General features: G+C 35.9%; 1 protein-coding gene across 2 annotated transcripts in view; it reads left to right on the plus strand.

Moving 5' to 3' along the window:
- The first annotated feature begins 7,299 nt into the window (after nucleotides 1-7,299).
- Nucleotides 7,300-22,770, plus strand: part of MATN4 (matrilin 4) — a 48,280-nt gene continuing 32,809 nt past the window's right edge. For both annotated transcript variants that reach the window (XM_072413740.1, XM_072413741.1), the window contains exon 1: nucleotides 7,300-7,378. The gene's annotated coding sequence lies outside the window, so the exon portion shown is untranslated. The remainder of the gene's footprint in view (nucleotides 7,379-22,770) is intronic.

Raw genomic sequence — 22,770 nt, forward strand, 5'->3', positions numbered from 1 at the left:
TAACATTACCTTTTCTCTCCAGATTTTCCTTTTCAGTTAACCTTTCCTTCTCAATAGCTTTTTAATATATCTTACTTTATTGAAATATCGTACTATCCTACCCACCTTCTTTACCCTCTTTGTGTCTTTAGCTATGATTAGCCTGTACTTTAAGGGCAATTCTTTGTTTCATGTGTTCTAGTGCCAATTTTTTGGTGCATACATTTGTTTTGCATTACAAGGATTTATTAATTTTCTTTGGGAACACACAAGTGAACACCCAAAAAGCCTCCCTTACCTAATGCTAATGCAGCACACTAAAACAGGTGTGTTTTCACATGTGTCTTGAGGATTCGGATGTAGTAGTTTCTGTATTGACTTGAGTTAGAAGTCAATTAACCACCTGAGGGTTACACTGATTTCTAGATTTCTGTTCCAAAAGCGTCACAGGTTTTCATGAAATTTTTTTTTTAAATTGTAGACCTGTAACTTACAGAAATATGTCCGAATAGGGTTCTAGTAGATATCATGAATATAAAAAATGTTTGAAACACACAATCATGTAAAAAAAAAAAAAAACTTTTAATAAAATTAAAGGAAAAACACAAAAATCAGCTTAAACAAGAACACATAAATAAATGAAAAATACTGAAAATGCGATAATTCGGTATAATGTATAGTAATATATTTTTCTAAAACACCTCCCTAGTGTCCGTCACATACCTATAGACAAAACCACATAAATATATTTTCTATTATTTTGTATTGGATTGGATACAGGACTTTGTATTAAATCCAATACAAAAAATTTGAATTTTCCGCTACGACCCTCATCGACGGGCGCACGCACGCGCATCATCAGGAATCGCCGAGGGACGCGTACGCAAATGCCGGGTATTCTAATTCTTTCCAAACTTCCATGCAAAAAGTGTTACATTTTTTGCATGGAAATTTATTTTGGATTGTAGGCTCTAATTCACCGAATTACCGCATAACTCACCAAAATATGTCCAAAATTTTATAAATGTAATAATTAAATTTTTTTTTATAAAACATAAAAAAAACATTAAAAAAAAAAATCTTTAAAAAAAACTAAAAAAAGTTAAAAAAAAAAAAAAGTGTAAAATGTAATGTACAGTAGCTTATATAATATATATATAATACAATTATATATATATTATATAAGGATTTCTTTGTATTGAACTCAATACAGCTTTTTTGTATTCAATACAAAGGAACTCAATGCAAAATTTTGAATTTGCCGCCCCGCCTCCCTCCCGCGCCGACCGGGAAACCCCGGTGATCGTCTCTGCACTCGCCGGCTGAACACAGAAGACACAAGACGTGTCCGGAGGAGCGGAGGGAGAAGGTGAGTATTTTTTTTTTTTTTTGTCCAGCGATCGACGCTGGATAGGGAGAGGCACAGGGATAGGGACAGGGAGAGGAGGGAGAGGAAGCCGGCTGGCTTAGAAAAGAAAGCCAGCTGGCTTTCTCCTCTAAGCCGGCCGGCTTTTTCTTTTAAGGAGAGGGACACCCGACGCTGGAGGACGACGCTGGAACATGGACCCGACGCTGGAACAAGGAGCCGACGCTGGATTAGCACAGCGGGACCAGGTAAGTGGGGATTTTAGTGTAGGCGAAAAAATACGGGCTTAACCAAAAGAGCAAAAATATTTAGTGCGAGAAATTACGGGCTTAGCGGTTAGGGGGTTAAAAACAACATGAAATAAAAGGTATGTGCATGGTAATGTGTATAGACTACTGAAAATGGGCTCTAGATGTTGTATGCATCTCATTGCTTTTTGACTTTCCACTGTGCAGTCAATAAGCACACAATTAAGAAGCAAAATTTTAAGGTATAGCAGTTATTGAGATTTTCTCATATTGTAAATTATTCTGTTTGCCCCTAGTAACTGTACTTTGCACATTATCTGTGTATGTTCTAGTCCTTTTTAAGGCACCATGTACATATATGAATGAATTGTAAAACATGTAATTTTCAGATTTCCCATCTAAGTAATATGTCCCAGAAGTCTGTGACTACACCTTCCAGTCAAGATAGAAAGGAGAAAACCTAGGGATTAGGTGGTAATCATATCACGGGTTATTAGCTAAAAAGACCTCAACCAAGGTGAGGTACCAAATAAGAAGTGTAAATAAGGTCAAAAACAGTGAGGGCCAAGGATCTCAAAACACGTTTGTCTAGAAAATTTGGAATAGCAGAAGCAAATCAAATGACATACAACTTTCTACTGACAAGCATAGCTCTATCCAGTGCATTTGCAGTTGCAAAAGCAAGAAGCAAGGCAAAAATGTGCATCAACACATAACTGCATTTACAAGTATGTTGCATAGGTGTGCATACATAGGTACTTGACATCTAAATAATTGTCCTTCCTGGAATATATCACATTACATCTTGCTTTGGACAACATTTTAGATGCTGTGGTCATCAGGACAAACAGTGGGAAAATATTCTTTCCACCAGGGTCACTGACACTAATAAAAACTTGAATAACGATCTACCCTCCTCTCTAAGTAATACCTACCTGAATTTACATGTACTTTAAAGGCTGCTTCACATGGTATTGGACTATGATAAGTACCAAATGTAGTCACAAGGTGTTGTTTAGAACAATAGCTATTAAGGTAATCACTGATCAAATAATTATGTATCTCCTATTTATATATCTGTAGAAATCAAAGTTTATCTATAAAGCATAAGAGTATTTACCATTAGGTTGACATCCTGTAGTGGGGATCTACCACTTACAAGTAACATATGTTTTCAATGGTAGCGACTGATTTTTAATAGAGAATGTTTGATGAATGTCAGATTCACTGCTTTATAAAAAGACCACAAATTTTTCAGACTTCTGCTGTCCAGGCAACATCTACAATCCTTTCTTAAGAAATGATGCAAACTGATTCTAAGAGATGATCCTCTTTAATTATTTAAACCTGTAGATCATGAGCTAACAGAAATAAATAACCTTTTCAAACTTACTGTGAACATGGTTTCCAAATAATGGGGCGCATACCTGTTCATCTAGATTTTAGACATAATTTTCCTTGTGCTCAAATAGGCACATTTACACAATTTGGTATGCATATCCAGTTTTATCTACATAATTGCATTGTTAGTGATTTAAAACATTTGCATATAGGAAAGTTTGCATCTAGGAAAATATTTAAACCTACCAACAAATAAAATATTTTTTTTCGAAGACTGGTGTGATGGATGTCTAAAAAAGCATCCACAACCTGACAAAAGCCTCAATTCTGTGTTTTTCTATACAATACTCCTATAGATGGCCCCTGTAAAAATCTTCCAACAAAAAGAGAATGACACCTATTAAGCAGCATCTATGATCAACTTCCTAATACTAACTCAATGAGCAAGCAAATAAAGGAAAATTAAAGGGACAGCACTGACATTCAGTTATCCATAGAGCATATAGAATTATTTTATTATGTAAAGCTATCCAATATATGGTTCAGAAACTTGAAACCTAATCATTTCTGGGGTGCTATGTGACCTATGTTGACACCCTTGCCTAACAAATATGCAGAAAAAGTTATTCAGATGGGTTGGATTTTCTCAGTCCAATTATTTTGTTCACTGAGGAAAGGCCTTTATTTGTGTGTCTATGCAGTCTTCATGCATTCTGGTCTAATTGTTTTTTTTTTACAACAATCATTCTTATAAATATTTACCAATTGTACTGAATCTATTGACTGTCTCTTCTGGTGCACACAGTACATTTATATTGTAGCTTTTCTTGCAGAAAACTGACTATTGCAATAAGAGTTTTCCATAGGATTTTTCATCCAATTATGTGTCCCCCTTAAACTGCTCTTCCTGTGTTTTGTCTTGGTGCTGCAAACATATATGATCTGTCATGTTCATATCAGACAACTCTCATTTAATTGCTATGATCATGGTAAGAAACAGAAAGGTATGGAATATAATTACTGTATTTTAAAATCAGCTTATGCCTACTTGTGGCTGGAAACCTTTTCTTACCTCCTGGTACCTTCAAGTGATCATGACATTTAGTAACAGCTATTTACTGCAGCTTTACAATGCAGTGAGTTCACTTCAGTATACATTCCTATAGATTTACATCCATGTGCTTTAAACAATTATCTTGAACAGAAATATAGGAGTAGCCATTACTTTGTTTTTTAAAGTGCATGCTGTGAGTCAGTCATTCTGCCATTGATTTAATTTTGATTGCCTTTATTACCTATGGATATACTGAAAACTTAAAATTTACCCAACGCTAAAACAAAAGGTCCCGCTACATTGTCACTGCCCCCCTACCCTTTCTAAATATCAACGTGTTCTGAAGGGCATGACCCTTCATTGGAGCCCTGTGTAAACATCAAGTTGTGACTTGGGGTCACTACAAGGTTAAGGACTCTTCTTCTAGAGCACCAACACTTTCACAGTGAAGGAACAGCAATGATGCCCATCCCCTAAAGTACCAAATGTTACCCCAGAAACTAAACAGAGCAGTGGACATTAAAGGTAAAGTAAGAATATAGGAAGAGGCACTTAACCCTCCACCAATTTGACAAAAATTGTAATTTAGGCAGTACAATAATAAAAAAAAATTACTAAAATAATAAAAAAATAAAGTGTATAATGTAATAATGTTTTACTAAATCAACATCTTGCTCTGAGCCGATGTTTTTCTCCTGCTTTGCTTATCCCGCACTTTAAATTCTAGCATATTTAGGGTTGGCTTTTACTACTTCGTTTACAGCCCCGGGTAGGCTTCTTTTTTCCACTGCTCCATTTCTGAGTGGTTCTTTTGGTCAGGCCAGCTTATGCTTCCAACCTGTCTAAGTTTTTCCTGTTTGTTACATGGACCTCCATACCTAAACACCTAGAGCAACCTTTCAGTACCTCCAGGTACCTGTGGCTGCTCCAAAAGTTCCAGGATCTAATTAAAAGTGTCTAGAGAGAGAAAGTGCATTGGAGTCCAAGAGTCCATTGGATCTTAGGGGGAAAGACTATTATTGCTCTAATAGAGTCATATATTCAAACCATCCCAATCCAACCTAAACAATGTCTGGTACTGCAGTGTCATTGGACTAATGTTGACTGCTCTTAAGGGGCCAAAAACTACCAAGACCTGAGAAAGGCAAACATAAGCTGCACAAATTTGGTGTTTGGAAAGTGAGATTCACCCCGCTGTATCCCTAACCCTGTCTCACAGTTGAAATCAAGAATAAAAACACAGAAAGTAATTGGCCCAAGATAATGGCCCCATCTTACCAGAGAATGGATATGCCAACATGAACAAATATTCATGAAATGCCAGCCTACTATAACATTTTTTGGTGCTTATTCCACACTATCCTAGGTGGAATAGTGCTGCGCATATATCACATATATCCAAGAAGGCTGCTGGATGCTCATGATATGTAACCAGCTACTACTAGTTGCATTTTGAAAAATGAAAGTCTATAAAATGTCCATTTAAAGCCAATTGTTTTGTTCTGTATGGGGAAAACACAGCTTTACTTCAAAGTGACTAAAAACTGCCCAATAGGTAACAACAGCACTGAAATACAATAGACTGACATCATGTTTTATTAAGTTTTTTTTGAGTATATTTTATACCACACTGTGCAAAGACACCATACACAATAAAATGCATTATGTGTAACCAATTCCAAGATTCCCTATGATGTGTTGTATTCATCTGAGACAATGTTACTTAACGAACAGACAGGGCGGAAAAGGGGACAAACTTAAAAAAACAGTTTAAATAATGCCTGTTCTAAACCTCGAATAATTCCTATTTGTTGAATATTTCCTGTTCGCAAGAATTATATCGTTTTTCAGGACACGAGAAGTGTTGTATTATAAATAAAAATATTTCAATATATTACCAAGACCTGGTTTTATTTTTAATTGCCTAAGTGAATACTAAGGTGAGGCCTCCACATTCTCTAATAGCATTCATATCCCTGCTTTTGGATTCTGCAACTTTCTGGACAAGTAATTGCTCATCTGACATGATATGACCCTAAGACTCTGTAAACATGTTCAGTTATTGTCACTGAAAACAACTCTCCTACCTCGCTGTGTCCTCCCCATTAGTGTACAATAGCAGCCATTAATGGGAATTCATAAACAATGTCAAGGGACAGTTGAATTAATACTGGATTTTCAGCCAAAATGATCACACATGATTTTTTTGAGTGGCTAAAATCTAGTGCCTGTGCAAGGCTTTAGGATATGAATCTTTGTGATACTTTAGAAAAATCTGTTCTGGTCATTCATGTTCCCCAAAAGAAGCAGTGGCCAGGTGTATCACTTCCCCAATCACCTGAGCTTTCAAATTTCATATAACAGTAACACATGACTGAGAGTGGTCATATTGTTCCACAAACACAACAACATAGGGAGGAGCCTTTTGATGTAATGTTGTGTGTGGTACATCTGGTACAGTATGTGTTTTATTTGACCAAAATCAGGATAAGAAGTAACTGAAATTACAGTGGAGTTTAACCTAAAAAACAAAACTGAGAGCATGCAGGTTTTCTGTTGCAGAAGGGAATGTCTGTCTTTTCTGCTATAAAACAAATTTACCTAACACATCTTAACTAAATTCACCTCCCTTTGCTCAGATGACATTTTCATGTGGTCCTCTTCCGGGTTCAAGATATTTGAGCATCTTAACTGGGCATGCCAAGATGATATATCTCACCCACATGCCAGGGAATTCATTATTCCTGGCAGCCATCTTTGTGGATTGATTGTGAGGATTTTTTTTTTTTTAATTGAAAATACAGAAAATACATAGCATGCCCTGCAATACAAAATCTGTCTGCTTGAAGTTTTTTTATTTTAAGGTTTAGTTCTGTTTTTGGTAGTCAGGTCACATCATCACATCTTCAGGTTTGACTGCCCTCTTTGGTGTCTGATCTTGACCGCAAAACAGAATAAATTTTAATTAATATCTCAATAAAACATTATGGCAGACCTTTTGTTGCAATCTATAAATTATTTTGGCGAGTAATATTATTAGGTACTGTGAGATTATTAGTAAAACTGGATGTTTTATCAGATAGGTAAATCTTGCGTCGCTTGCAAGATCTAATGTGTTCTAGTGTGTGAAAGCAAAGGATGCCAGTCTATGGAATCTCCCTTCTCCATCCACCTCTGCAAAGTGTGACAGATTAATATTTCCAAACTAGAAAACTCCTGTGTAAGTGTGACAGCTGTAATGCTAATTTGATTTGTTCTTGAGGCTGCTTGCAGCAGTTCCAATTTCAGGATGGGAGGGACTCTTTTTTACCTCCCAGAATTAAAAACCTGAACAGATCCCAGCACTCTCCAAACCAAGACTAGAAAAAGGAAGGTGAACAGGATATTACAGTAAGGAAACTTCATTTACTCTCCTACTGCTGAATTGCATTTTGTAGATTGGCTGAATTTATTTTAATAGAATCTTTATATGCAATATTTTGGGTAGTGCTTAGTTTAAATTGTACAAACACGTTAACATTTTACTTTCAAAATATTTTTGGAATTTCATTTTTCACTGAAATAAACATGTAATGTGATAGTACATTTTAGATTTTTTAATTCACCTTTGAGATTTGATGTGTATGGGAGATAAGGGTTACAGACTAGTCTCTCAGCAGGGTGTTACTGTTTTGGCTAGACATTCACAAGTCATGGCACAAGTGAGGCTCTGATAGGAAGCCTTTAAACACATTTGGAAACATTACTTCATTAAATCTGCTTTGATCATTCATTCTTGGCAAGCAGCATTTGCTAATTTGCTATTTGGCTGTTTGTATTGTATTACAGGGAAACGTACAACGGATTTGGATTAGTGTGTAACCTTGACTAATCTCTGAGTTGTATACATCTAATGATGTGCCCAGGAATTTAATTCAGTAAGTTAGTGCATATTGTGGAACTACAACCTGTTATATTTGTTGACCCATAGAGGTAATGCTTGGGCTTGTAGTTCAGCAGTGGCTGGATAAATGTGTGAATAATCTGTTTAATACAGAAGAGATTGAAATGTAATGGAGGATAATATACACAAACATAGGGAAAAAGCTAATCAAATATTATTTTTTATTATATATATAACTGTATATGATTGTTATTTACCAGCATCATTCCACTTTAAAGTATTATTTATGGATTTTTATAATCCAGTGTCTATTTCATTACTATTGTATGAAAACAAAAAAGATACTAAGCAATTATTCTTTTTGGATGCATTAATATGGATGTATAATCTATAATAGGATAAAGTTGGCAAATTTCTCACAATATTATGTTTATTGTATTTGTGAGGAGCTTTTGTCTATAGCAACCACTCAGACTCTTCATTTTTAACACAGATTAGAAAAACTTCATCTCCCATTTGGTTGCTATAGACAACATCTTTAGATTTCATGTATATCATTTACAATTAATAATTGTAATAATTGTATTAATAATTGTAATAATAATTAGTAACTTACTTACAAAATAGCCAGATTTGCTTAGTTAGGCAATTGTGACAATAAGTAGGACCTAACAGGGAATAGCTGTAAATTTAGCTGCAAATACAGCTAAAAATAAAAGTCAGTCACTCAAACAGTTTCAAGGGTTCAGTTTTAGGGTTCAAGCCCAGGAAGCTGTTCCGTATAATAGATGAATAGATAAAATAACACATACAATCACATAGAATAGCTGTAAATGGGCAGATGTGTTTTTGAGGTTTACTGGGGGAGGGAGGGCATGTTCCAGTGCTGTGTATTTGCCTAACAGATTTAAACTTTTATTGACCATCCCTACAATATTTTTATAATCCCCAATACAATTGAAACAGAGTCTTGTTACAGATGACCTTAAAACAGATTGGGTAGCCCTACAGAGCCAGCCACTCTAATTAAAAAAAAAAAAACAATTGACCAATGGGAAATTGCTCAGTACAATCTACACATTCTAACACAATCTGAAATATCTAGGCATACTGAATGTGCATGCACAAAAAGTTAAGTTGACTACAGACAAAAAAAGGAATGTAAATTGGAGTGGCTGTGTGATAATCCTGCCACTCTTGCATTTCTTACAATCAACCCTGTATGACTGTATTTGTGGAATCAATGCCACCACCTCCTGCCGGGCCTTCTATTCTGTTGAATGATTACTGTATATTTAATGTCACTAACTTCCTCTGAAATGCCAGAGCTTAATGTATCTTAAATGATCACTGGTGTTTTGTATTATAAATATCCTGAAGCATGTGGCAGCAAAATAACAAACACCGCTTTATAGTCTGGCAATACTGTGCTGGTATTGTTGATGACTGCTGATTTGAATTAAGCTTTGGTACTTTATACCATAAAGCCTTGGGGGTAATAGAATGTGACAGATTACTTTCCATAGGGAATGAGACAGAGGAGAAAGTAATTGTTTCCCTGTGTTCCCATCTAATAACTTGTTTGTATTTATAGGGTTTTCTAGACATTCACTGTAAACTGATGTATTGTTTTCATATATACTGTATTTTTATATTTACTATATGGGATGCATATAAAAGGACTTTAATTTTTTGCTGCAGCCTGACAAATCTTTATATGTGGAGTTTAGACTTTTAAAATTTGTGATTGCTTAGTAAGAAGGTATCCAGCCAGGTTGCTGTGTACTATGTTTGGTATGTTGACCTCCTCAGCTGTGCTAGCTGTGTTTACAGACAATTTTAACACCCCAGCTGTCTCCTTCTTAGGTGTATAAACAGTCCATCTAAAGAGTGATTTGTCTGCATGGGTTTGAACAGTCACTTTTATCAACAGAAGCATGTGAATAGCTTGATGGGGCAGCAAGAATTTTCCAAAAAGAATTGGAAACCTGTCTAACCATGGAAGCTACTCGTCTATACAGTACATAATTTATATATTTAAAATAGATATTTAAAAAAAAATAAGTTTTTTGCTGCTAATTTTTATCTTACTGTCAGGTTTTGGTATACAGTATGTATACATAATACCATTTTAAAGAAGACTGGCTTAAAGCAACCCTGGTAGGCTCTGAAAAAGCTGAAAGTCTCCTTACAAGAGATGAGGAAGTATATTCTCCTCTGCAGCTGAGGTTGTTCCCACTACAGTGTTGAGTTAAAACATGGGTTTCTGCAACTATGTGCTGTGTTAATCCAACCATGGCAATGGGCATCATGCGAATTTGTGGCTACATTGCCATGCATTCTTAATGGATGCCAACAAACTGCAGAGCAACGTGTGACAACAGAAGCTCATCATACACAATTTTTTTAGGTGATTTTCTGTGCTGCACTACTGTGTTATAAAGTTATTTACTTGTAATTGCTTTCAGTGTACAAAAAGCCATCCAGTCTTGTCTGTTGGTGAGCTCTGCCATCTTGGATGTGATGTCAGCAGCCCCAGCAGACACAGAGTTGTCAAGCCTCTAACACTTAGTGGATATCCCTACAGGTATCTGTACACTTCTAAGGCACACATTAGCTATTGATCATGAACAACACAAGCATAGAAGTGATCACCGTGAAAAATGAGTTAGCTGGTTTACATTAAGTCGCAGTGTCCTGTACCGTGTCTCTACAGCATGGGAGGCATGACCACACACAGAGACTACCGTAAGATGCCTTTACTGGATGGTGGGTGGTTAGAAGTGCCATATTAATCATATTGTGTCCAATTTTTTTGTTTTTTTGAAAAAGTTTACTTACATTCAAAATTCATTATTTTTCTGAGGCCTCAGGGGTCCATCATTAGGGCTACAAGAAATTTACAAGAAAATTATTTACACAATATACATACATGTTTGTTGTATATATTGTGTGTGTGTGTGTTCTATTATATTAGATGGGTTTTAGTTTTGCATTAGAAATCCATAATAACTGTAGCTTTTGAGTAAAAATCTACTTTCATTTATTTATTTTTTGAATGACATATAACAATACTACAAATGCTGCTTTTTCAGCCATAATATAGAGTGAGAGAAGCACCAGGGCATCAAAAACATGTTGGGTTGGAGACTAAAACGTTAAGCACTAGCAAAAGTTTTGAGCACATTTTCCTGTGGCAGAATTCACAGTATATTTGACTGTAGAAGACTGTGTAGTGAGTTCTTCATGCCTCAATGTACAGTAACAGATAAGTGAGAACTAATAGGCAGACAGTAAGAACCTTGTCAAGTTTTTTTGCTATCTGTCCCCCTCACTCTATATGTACTGGTGTCTATTGGCACCAGGACAGAACAAAAGAGAAACAGATCCAACATTTCTGAAATGTCACCAGCACATGTGGAGAGTGTAAGTCTTCCACTGTGTACATGTATTCTTCACTGTCACTAACAGAGGCTTTAACTCATGTAGCCCGCATCACATGTAGGATTTACATATGACACTCTGCATGCTGTCTACCTTGGAACACCTAGCCCTCCAGGAATTTTGATGTACAGCACCATGCTAGCTCTTACAAACAGCCTTGATTTGCCTGTATTGCAAACAAATATTAATCTTGCTGAGCCAAAGCTAATAAAAGAACTAATAAAAAATAGAACATATTAATTTAAAAATAAATAGCTTTAAACGTTAGCTTTAAAGTATCTACACTAAACTGGAAACCTCACCAATGGAGGTGTCAGATGCGTGCAGCAGCAGACTCCAAATTTTGTAGATATGTTTGGAAAGATAATACATTAGGAGAAGTCCAATGACTGGCATGTGCAAATACTTTTTTACACTGGTAAACACAATACAAATACATTTGTAGTTTGGAGAAGAATAGACTAGAAATGTTTCATGTAAAAAACAATGATATTGTATACTGTGTACACTATGTGCCATGAGCTTGAGTACAGTAATTGAGTACAGTAATTATAAACAGGGGTTCCCTGGATTTTCACTTCCTCCCCTCGCCACACACACTCCATTCAAAACCCACTCAATGTGACAATTCTATGTGTTAGGGATTGTTCTTGTGTTGTCACATGGTGATGGAGGGAGTCCTTAGCTTACTTTCTATGCTTCTAGGGTGATTTTTTTTGGAAAAGCAGTGAAGGAGTACCAGATGTAATTGGACTGCTGGGACAGGTGGTCTCTAGGTCTGTTGCTTAGATACTATAGGGCTTGTAGGGTCCCTCATGGGCAAAACACACGTTAACTTTAAGCACAATAATTGAATGGTGTTGAAGAGGGTTAACAGGCAGAATGAAGGGATAAACCACTATTGCATATGGCCACAGAAGTGTGTGCTTTGAAAAAGGCCATCAATTTTTCTCAACTGTAAATTTTTCATTAACTGAAAAGTACTAAATGTCCTTGTCAGTAGGTACAAATTAAGTAATAACATTTAAAAGTCAAATATATGATATATGTTTTCAGTAAGCTTCCAAAACTAAATAAAATGTTACCTGAGACTATAAAAACAGCTTGAATAAGAAGCTCAATTGAGGAAGGAGAGTTCACATTGGAAACCTAAGAACTGCCATTGCTGGAATTTTCTACTTTTTCTTCTCCTTATATTAGCTAGGATGAGGTGGTGCTAGTGGAGAAATGTTGAGGTATGGAGTATATACTGTGTGGGAAGTAAACTGTGATTTTAAAACTATCCACTTATTACAGCTGTCCTAGGAAATGGAACATTTTGGGGTAAACAATCATTAAAGATGGTAAAAAAAAAGAATAATTACATGAAAAAATAAACATTACTTTGCACTGCTGGAATTGGTCCTTTTATTTTTCGTCAAAAAGTTCTTTTTGCAGGTTTGTTTCTGGAAATACCAGAGATTAAACACACACATATTTCTGAACCAGGGTTCCATGGAACTCCATGTTTCCGCAATAATTTTCTTGAACAATATCTGACTCCTAAATAGATCCCCACTGACAACAATAATCTTTTTAAAAATCTCTAAAGGTTGTATGCATCTCACTGGGATCTAATTTACAGAGCATTTTTCCCATCAAACACAAATGTAAAGGGCATTCTTAGCACTAACCACCAATGTAAGGAGTTTTCCTCCCAATGACCACCAAAGTATGGGGAAATCCTTCCATTTACCACAAAAGTAGGGGTTTTCTTCTTACTGACTACCAATATAATGAGCCTTCCTACCAATGTCCACCAATGTACGGGGTATTCCTCCCACTGACCATCAATGTAAGGAACAATCTTCCCCTGACCACCATTATAAGTAGAGTTCTGACCATCAATGTAAAGGACATTTTTCCAGCTGACCACCAATTTAGAGGGCATTCTTCCAGGCGACCACTAATGCAAGAGGCATTCTCCCCACTGACTACCAATTTAAGGAGCCTTCTTTGTACACTAAAAAAAAGGGCAATCTTCCGGCTGACCACTATGTATGGGGGCTCTTTAGTGACCCACAGTGTAGGAGGGCACTTGTGAACTGACCATAAAGTTTTATTTTCTCCTCTGATCCCCAATATATAGAAACAGTTACATGTTCACATTTTATTTTCTGGCCATGAATAATATTTGTGTAATTTCATTATTGTTACTGATAGTTAAAGAGTGATAATTAAATTAAATGTGCTATGTTCCTAATTCTTTTAGTTATTTCTATACCTCAGGTTACTGTTCCTGCCAATGTGCTATAAAATGTAGATATAGTAATTACCAGTAGGGGTTGGCTTTGCCCTAAAAGTTATTTTAAGTGTTTATCTATGTTAAAAAAAAAGTATTTATGTATTTACAGTATTAATTTCCAAGCACAATTTTCAAATCAACCAACCTTCTATTAAAATAATGAGTGTATATGTATATATATATATACATATACCTCTGCTCAGTCATCCCAGGAAAGACAAAAGAAAAACAACCAATATATTTGTTCAGGTGTCCCTTCTAAAGACTGCACTTTTTTCTCATGTGCAGTAAGTGAGACGGTAAACAGTTAGACTTTATAATGTGAGGTAAAAATAACCAGCAGCTTGACTTAGAAAAGGGTAATTGTTCCTCCCGCCTGGAATGTGGATGCTCCAGAGTACAGACCTATTCTGCTCACAGAGAAAATAGCTGTATGCAGGTATTCAAGAGATGGTTGACACAGAGCTGCCTCTGTTAAAGGTTCATTTAGTCTTCCACAGTTACCATAAGCAAGTATAAAATATTCCTTACATGGAAATACATTAAAATAAACCTGTCATTAAAACTGAAACTTCACATAACTTAAATCACATCATGTCATCAATAATAAATCACATTTTTTTTTTTACTAGAAAAAATAATTATTTTTCTTGCCAATAATACAAAACTACTGATTGCTAGTTCCTAAGCTATGTATAAAAATATTATTTCTGGCTACCAAATAGAAAGTTTGTTGTTTTTATTATCAATGGTAAAGTATTTATACGGGTGTCTTGTACATAGATTTTTTTAAAGCTGATCTAAACACAATTTAACTACCATGCTCATAACTATACTTCTTAAAATATATGGTAGTAAGATCAGGCTCCCTCTCTGTGTAGTAGTTGTCCAATGTTACTGGATCTCTGTGAGACAGAAGTACTGATTGGTTTTATCAAATCCAGTCAGAGCCAGACTCCAAAACATTGGCAGCACAGTGGAAGGCTGGTACGTGCAGTAACCCTGGTCCCATCCCTAAGTAAATATTTTAGGGTACTTAATAATGTGTTTTTGGGGTGCAAACATAACATATATTTAGCTGTAACAACTACTAGCAAATAGAAACACACCCATTGTTTTCTTTTTGGTGATCAGCTAAACCCAATGTGTACACTGCAAATCTGCTGCTGGCCCAACGTATCATATAAACATTCCCTCTCCCCAATGGGGTTGTGTTGCAGTTACCACTTCCTCATACCATTGAAGGGGAGACAGTACAAGCAGTATCCACCCATAGCAGCCTAATAAAGAATTCATAATGGAAGCAGTGAGCAGTAAAGAACAGATCACTGCTGCCTGCTGTCAATTATACAAATGCTGGTACCAGCACAACAGTGTGGCCAAACACTGGAAGCCACACAAAATCATTTGCTCTTGCCTTCAACTCCAAGATGGAGTAATGTTTAGAGATAGCGGAATTTTAAAGGTGCTACTACTAATCAATATAAGGATGATATATATTAAAATGTCATATTTGTTTAACAATTCCTAAAATCAACAAATCAAAAGTCTGAATCCCTATATATAATTATTTTATTATAATCCACTATTTGCAGGATAATGTTGTATAGTAAAGTGTCTGTTGCTAACTTATTGTTTTTTCTTCTGAAAAGGGGTTTGGTTTTCTGTTAAATATTTTGTTTGGTTTTGTTAAAAATGTCTACTATACTCCAAGAAAACGGAAAATTGAGGTGGGGCAGCAGTAGCTAAAAGTGCTTGACTTGTCCTGATGTGTATTATTATGTACTTTTTCATACTGTCATTAACTATTGTACTGTTTATTATTGGTTGTTATACCTACCTGCTGCTATTAAAGACATACTAAAAAAAAAAATCAACACAAATAAAAACACCAAGACAATAATAGATAATTTTCTCTTTTTTTGGCATAAAGGATATATGTTTCCCCTTCCTCAAAAATTCTCACTTCTAAGTACATATCATATAAATGTTGAGTCCCACTACACGCTGGACCTGAAGGAACTGCTTATTAGCCACATTATGCAGCACAGAGCAGCTTTATTTCAACTTTAGCATTTTTTTTTGGATTTCAATCTTTTTTGTTCTTGTGAAGGTAAGGATTTGTTTGCAATCTCTGCAAGTTGAGAGACAAACTGGACATGTAAAAGTAGCAAAATCGTTCCAACTTTATATGATATGTACTTGGATATGAGAATTTTTGAGGAATTTTTTTATATATCATCTTTATAGTGATTTGTAGTAGTACCTCAAAGGTCCCGCTATCGCTATACATTACTCCATCTTGGAGTTGAAACTTTTTTGCTCATTTGAATTTTGGGATGTGGTACATAACATGCTGTTTTTGTAAATAGGGGTGATTCAAAATTAGAAATGCTCTTGCCTCAGGTCTGAACCTCTCCTTAGTCCCAAGCTGCCATCATATTTTCAAATATCAGTGTAAAGTGAAAACACGTTAAGGCAATATGCAGTTTTACACATATAACACATTAATTCGCACTTATTAGTATGTAGAGAAAACCACAACCATCATGGATTCCACAGGACTGTTCTGGAATTTGTCACATGCTGGACTCCATAAATCACATTAAGGTATGGTGGAGCTAGTTTTTCCCCCACAACTGACAGGGTATTTTTTTCTCATAGTTATGACCGATGTATACGGCCTATGAAATATTATTCATGCACTCCATACATTGCGTTGTTTTACTAAATGCTTCAACCTATGTGTTCTAGCACATTAAATAGGATCCACTCTATACTCTTAGGTATTTTTCTTAACTAGAGAAGAACAGACATTTATATACAAAATGACTAAATTTACAATTGCAATTTTGTAAAGCTCTTTTTTTTTTTTTTACATTGCCTGGTTCCACTATTCCCCCTTCATTACTATGCAATGCAGGTAGATGGGAAGTTAGAGGGGTTGGAGGGGGTTAACAGAGTGCAAAACACAGCTCCTTAAAAATATTTAGATTAAACTAAGTGAAATATGCCTTGCAAGGTGATCATTCACTTTTCTAGGTGAACAGTCTATATTCCTTAATTAAATTAGCTACTTTGTCTGAGCCTAGTTTAAAGAAGAACTTCATTAGTTACAAACTGCACAACAACAGACAATTAAAATAAACACATGGGGAAGGAAATAACATACAATTTTGCACATAGAGTTCAGGGGTTAGGTCTACATTTTGAGTCATAGATTACTGGACTAAAGGTCAGGCTGTCTTAAAAATTGTTTCTTGAAAACTTCCCTAACAATAAAGTAAATTCTAGATGTCTAGAGTCCTATTCTGACAGATTTATACCCGACCCCCTACAAAAGTATTGACCTTATTGCCCTTAGATGGTTCTGACTGCATTGTATTGCAATTGTTATCCTTGATATCTAGTGACATTTACTTCCTGGGTTCAATTTCTACAAGGCAACACTTTTTGCGTAACATGGACTGGTATCCTTTCAAAAACAAACCCCACTTGTAGGTTACCTGGCTTCTGTCTGAATTGGCTGTTGAATGTAGGAGCTTAAATTTCATGATAAAATTGGTCAATTAGTTCTACTGGAGCAGTGACTGATGTGAATTCAGAACACATGTGAAATGTTACACAATGAACTGTGCTGTAGCAGAGAAAATTATAAATCTACTAAATCCAATTTGTTTTTATTTATGAATCACAATAGTGGGACTGGATGTACTTTTATAGAGATACTATCCTTTAATCCTTATGCCAATTGGGATTGTTAGACATTACTGGATATGTAAAAGTAATCAACTAGATGCCTCTTAAATGTCTTATGCAGAACAGACAGCAACATTTACTGTGCTGCCATTATTCAGACTAGTTGCCAGAACAAAATACTGATTTTTTTTTTTCATTTTATTTGTTTTACAATGTTCAATGCCTTGTGACATTTTAAGTCATCCCTATCAAAATCAACATTATTTAGCAAACAAAATCTGTTAGGAATTACATTTTTCTGTCAAAGTCCTAATGTCCCTCCAGTATAAGCACCAGAACAAACAGAAAAAGTGGAAAATTCGGACCCTTTTCCCCATCTTCTCCACTCCCTATGTGCGCTCATTCTCATCTGGGCTTACATTCATTACACACGTCTCTGCTGCTCCCTCTTCACTGTATGCACCCTCTTCACTATATGAAGTCATAAGTCTAAGATCACAAAACCAAGTTCGTACAGAAAATCATCATTACATTCGACATTATCTTATACAGTTTTGTTGGGGGTCCTTTTCAAGAAAATGTCTATTCTCTATTGTCACACGTTGCTTATGTAAAACCCCAGGTAACTAAAGAGGATGGTGTTCACCCTGTTCTTCATGTCATAGCTTAGCAGGTATTAGCCATATCATTGCTTTACATATGGATCCTAAATGTGTTTCTCCATCTGCCGATTGCTAAGAGATCCTCCTTCACCAGATACTGATTTTAAATGAAGATCTTGCTTTTCACTTACCATAGAACAGTAGTTCACTTTGAATCACATACATGTCATAGAATAACATATGTTCATAAGTTAATCAGATGGAAAGTTTGAAAGCAATTTAGTTTTTTCTTGTTCATGCTTTCTTAACCTGAGCCAGAACAGACCACAAGCAAAGCCTTCTAGATATTCCATTTAGTGCACCCAGTGTTTGCATACCTTCATGGCCAAGGACTTCATTTAGAAGAATCAGACCTTTGTTTTATTAGAAAGAGCAGACATTCCTTTTAGGTGTCATGTAACATTTTTCACCATTGTGCTATGCTAATCTTAGCCACATAGCCCTGTCCTCCTTGCTGCTCAATGTTGCTGGTTTGGAACACACAGCCCAATTTTCTTGTAGCGCTTTTGTGAGCTTGCATTTTAAGTAAAGGGTCGCATTATGCACTGCAGACAGGAAGGCGAGCTTGTTGGAAAATGCATAGCTGGTGAGGTGTGAGTCCAACAAAATGTAGTTTCTTCTCAATGATATATGATAACTAAATACACAGCAACAATTTACTACCGTGCATACCTGGTGACACATTTATGCTGTAAAATAGCCTGTGACAATAGTCTGTTTGTTAGGTGCTGGAAATGTGAGCTTAGAAAAGTCATAAACTTTTTATATTAAAAAAAAAAAAAAATTCTTGGTTTTCAGCTCTTCAACCCATTGCTGTATACCATTAATAAGATTTAGTGTAGTTACGAAGCACATTCATATTGCCTATTAGCCTAATCAAGACACATAACCTTGTTATCTCTTTGACAAACATCTCGGTTTTAGCGGTTTTCAGGTTTCAGTTGTTAGAGCCTTGGTCTAGTATAATTTGGATCGTGATTTTATTATTTGAGATATCCCTATACAATGACAATAAAATCAATATTGGAAATGGATAATAATGTACAATAGGCTTAGGGACAAATAAAGACGTTGAATGTCCCCATTGGGAAGTTAACAAGATCTTCACAGGGATTCTAATCCTTCCCGACTTTATAGAGTTTATTTCTTCCAAGAAAAGATGACTTTTTGTTTTTAGATTTGGATAGATTAAAAAGTGTTAGAAACCTACTGTATTCTGGCATTTTTGTGCTTTATGTATTCCCAGGATTTCCCTTTACATCCTATCCTTGAAATATATAAAGCTACGAAGTGACAACAGGTATAAAAACATGAAACAATCAATTCAAAAGAATTGAATTGAATGGCTGTACATTCACTTTTTTTCATATGTAGCTTTTAAGGACCTCATGTGGAGCTAAAAAATGTAACATCTTGTCCACCGTTTATCTAGAACCTGGTACACTGAAACAGTATTCTTGTAACAAGCTGTTTTGGTTCTTCACACAAATTCCCATGAAACCATGTCTCGCTTTAGTGTCAACGCTTGCAATTTGTGTACAGAGGACACAAAGCTCTTTTCATCCATCACTGCTAGTGCAAGATTCCATCTGAACAGAGGTCTGTCAACATCAGGGCATCAAGTTGTTCCAGCATCCTTCCCTTCTCTTCTGATCTTCTGAATGTCAGTACAGTAAATTATTCACATAAAGAACTTATTCTAAGGCTTTGGGCTACATACATCTACACCAACTGCTGTTTAATAATTTTAATATTTCCAAGGAAAAGATCAGCATAGTAGATACGTGTCTGTGTGAAGCTTGTGGAAAGTATTTCTAGTATGTGAATATGATGAATTAGATTTCCTCTCCTAGTGGGAGTTATCACTGAATGAGAAGTTCTGTATGTGTTCCATTTCCCAAGACTATGAAAAATGAGAATAAATTAGTAGACGCAAATGTAAACAGCATCAAGATAAAAAAAAACTGCAAGTTGGCCTGTTATGTGGGCAAAATATTTAACAAAATTTGAATGTCATACTTTCTTCTATCGGCCTGGGAAAATAACAGGCTGTCACTGCTGGGCTTTTTGAGACATTTACAAATATCTGTGCAGTCATTTGTAAGTTGTTTCAAGAGTCTAGCTAAGAGGTTTTACTTTTTCTTTTCACTTTCCCCAGACAACCTCTAAATACTGTACAGACGTTTCCAGTGGTGCTCTGATGTTCCTGCCACCTAAAAAACTTAATTTGGTGCCACTTGCAAATGCTTAAAATTACTTGTGCAAGTGTTTTTACAAGCAGTTTCAATACAAAAAGACTCAGCTAGGCTTTTAAAGCTGATTGCAGTTTCGGGCAGTAGACACCCAGAGGGTGGTAAATGCTATAATGAAAGGCTTGCCTCTTGCAATTTCTGTATAGCAGAGCTGGAGTGTGAGAGGAAGAAGCACAATGAATAATTCATTTCTGTGCTGACAAGAAGCATGCTGATGGGAGGAGAGGTCACAGAGATTAGTTTATCTCTGTACTCTTTCTTTTACTGTTCAGTAATAGGTTGGGTGGGTGCAGACCAATCTAGGTTAAAAGAAGTGGCTGGAATATTGGTCAACATAGACAAAACAACTTCTTTTGGCAAAAATCAATAAATAAACTCTGAGCTGAATTTTGCAACACAATCTAGTTTTTCTATTTTTTATTTTAATAAGCCATTCATTTCAGAAAAAAAGTATAGGAAACAAAGACAAAAATTAGGGTTTTGAGTGGCCAAAATGAGTGTTTAGTTTTATTGTATGATACACTATTAAGCATATATATATATATATATATATATATATACATACAGCAATTAAATATATACAGAATACATGCACAGAGTATATCAGTATAACATTGTAAAAAAAATATCTCCTTCTCAGTTTAGAAGAGATTTGGAAACAATATTTAGACAGGTAATATACTAATTGTGGAATCAAACAACAAGCAGTTGCAAATGATGATACTGGATGACTAATTAGGTAAGTATGCAAGGTATTAAGGATGTTCAGTAGTGTTGGTTAAAATACCTGACGCGTTTCGCCTTATGTGGCTTCTTCAGGGGTATGTCTAATAACCATGGTAGTATGGCTGGTAAAAAATGAATGTAGTATATTAATTATTAAAACAGTCTATTACAGTACTATATTAATATAGTAGGTAAATGTAAGAAAAATGTATATGGTACACTTACATGATAGATTAATGTATAATGACTTACAAAGTATGCAGTTGGGTAGTTTTCCTTATTGCCGTCTGTGCAAAAGACCTCTATAAAATTTACATGTAAATGTGAGTTGATGCTATATTTCATATTAAGCATACAATATATAATATAATCTTATATATATATAAAATCATGAAAGGATAATCATTAATGCATCTATATAAAGTGAGGTATATAGGATAGATAAATCACCAAAAAATCCTAATCTAATACAAAAATAGGTAAGATTCTTTGGTGATTTATCTACCCTACTACACGGAACTTCTGATGGGTTCCCTATTTTACAATTACAGCCTCTGGGAAGCTCTATCTGCCTGCTAATCTCAACAGGAAGAATGGAAAGGTAACTCTCCCAGAAGGCTGTCCAAAAAGACCTCCCCCTTCCTTCACCTTGCTTTTAACACCACCCTGACCCTCAACCCCTCTTGACTGCTTTTCAATCCCCTTCCAGACCTTTATTTTTTTCCTTTTTACTCCCTAACATTTCACTCCCTGCCCTCCTGATTCCCCTCCCTCCTCCCCAATCATGCCTGTATTTTCCTAGCTCTCTCAATTGTAACATCTAACAAACTGAGCTGGAAATGTGTTCTTTATTTCCTTTTGTGGGACACACTGGGCTCATTTTGCAGTGTTTAGTCTTGCTAGTTACTTAACCTTAGAACAGTTCATTTACGTGAGACACACTATTGAGAACGATTTGCGCACTAGCAAATTGTCATGGCAAGAAGGCAACCATTTTTTGGTTCATTGAAGAAAAAACACAGGGAACACTGTGTTTAATGTTGACGACAACCATGTATGTCTTTGTCTATACGCCTACACCTGAAAATTCAAAGAAAAGCCCTCATCAAAGCATAACTATTTGCTGGCTTAAAAAAAATTGTAGACGTTTGTTGAACAGGATGAATACGGAAATCCTTAAAACAATTTTAAACATATAAATTGTAGGGAATTAAATGTATGGTACAGTGTACACAGTGCAGCAATTTGTGGTACATGTTGGGCCAGTACATTGGCAGTGGAGGCGTTGGGAACTTAACAGACGCTGTGGCAGTCAGTAGAGAAGTGCACACGAGCAGTGGTGACAAGTGAATAAGTGTTTAGGTACTAAGGTGGTCAGCAAATAGGTGAACAAGTATTGTGGTGGTCAGTGAATAAGTGTACAAGCACTGTGGCGATCTGTAGAGAAGTGCACAGTGCAGTGGCAGTCAACAGAAAAATTTACAGGTTCAGTGTCAGTGGAGAAGTATACATAGGTAGTGGTGGTCAGTAATTAAGTGCATGGGTACCCTGATGATAGGTGGATATGGAAAACAGTCAGTTGAGATGTGAACATTTGAAATGATGATCAGTTAAAAAGTACCCAGGTGCAGTTACAGTCAGTGAAGTGCTAGGGTGTATTGAGCATCAGCGGTGACACTCCAAAGCCATTGGATCAGCATGGCAGCCAGGAACTAGTATTTACAGATGCAGCCTCCATATTTCAGGGTTTTCTTAGATCAGTAGAGGGGACAGCAGTTCCTGTGCCTCCTCTGGCTGCTGGCACTGTGCCAGCTCCTTGGCCACTCCCTCCA

This window comes from Pyxicephalus adspersus, chromosome 6 (genome assembly GCF_032062135.1).
Source record: "Pyxicephalus adspersus chromosome 6, UCB_Pads_2.0, whole genome shotgun sequence".
Taxonomy (NCBI): domain Eukaryota; kingdom Metazoa; phylum Chordata; class Amphibia; order Anura; family Pyxicephalidae; genus Pyxicephalus; species Pyxicephalus adspersus.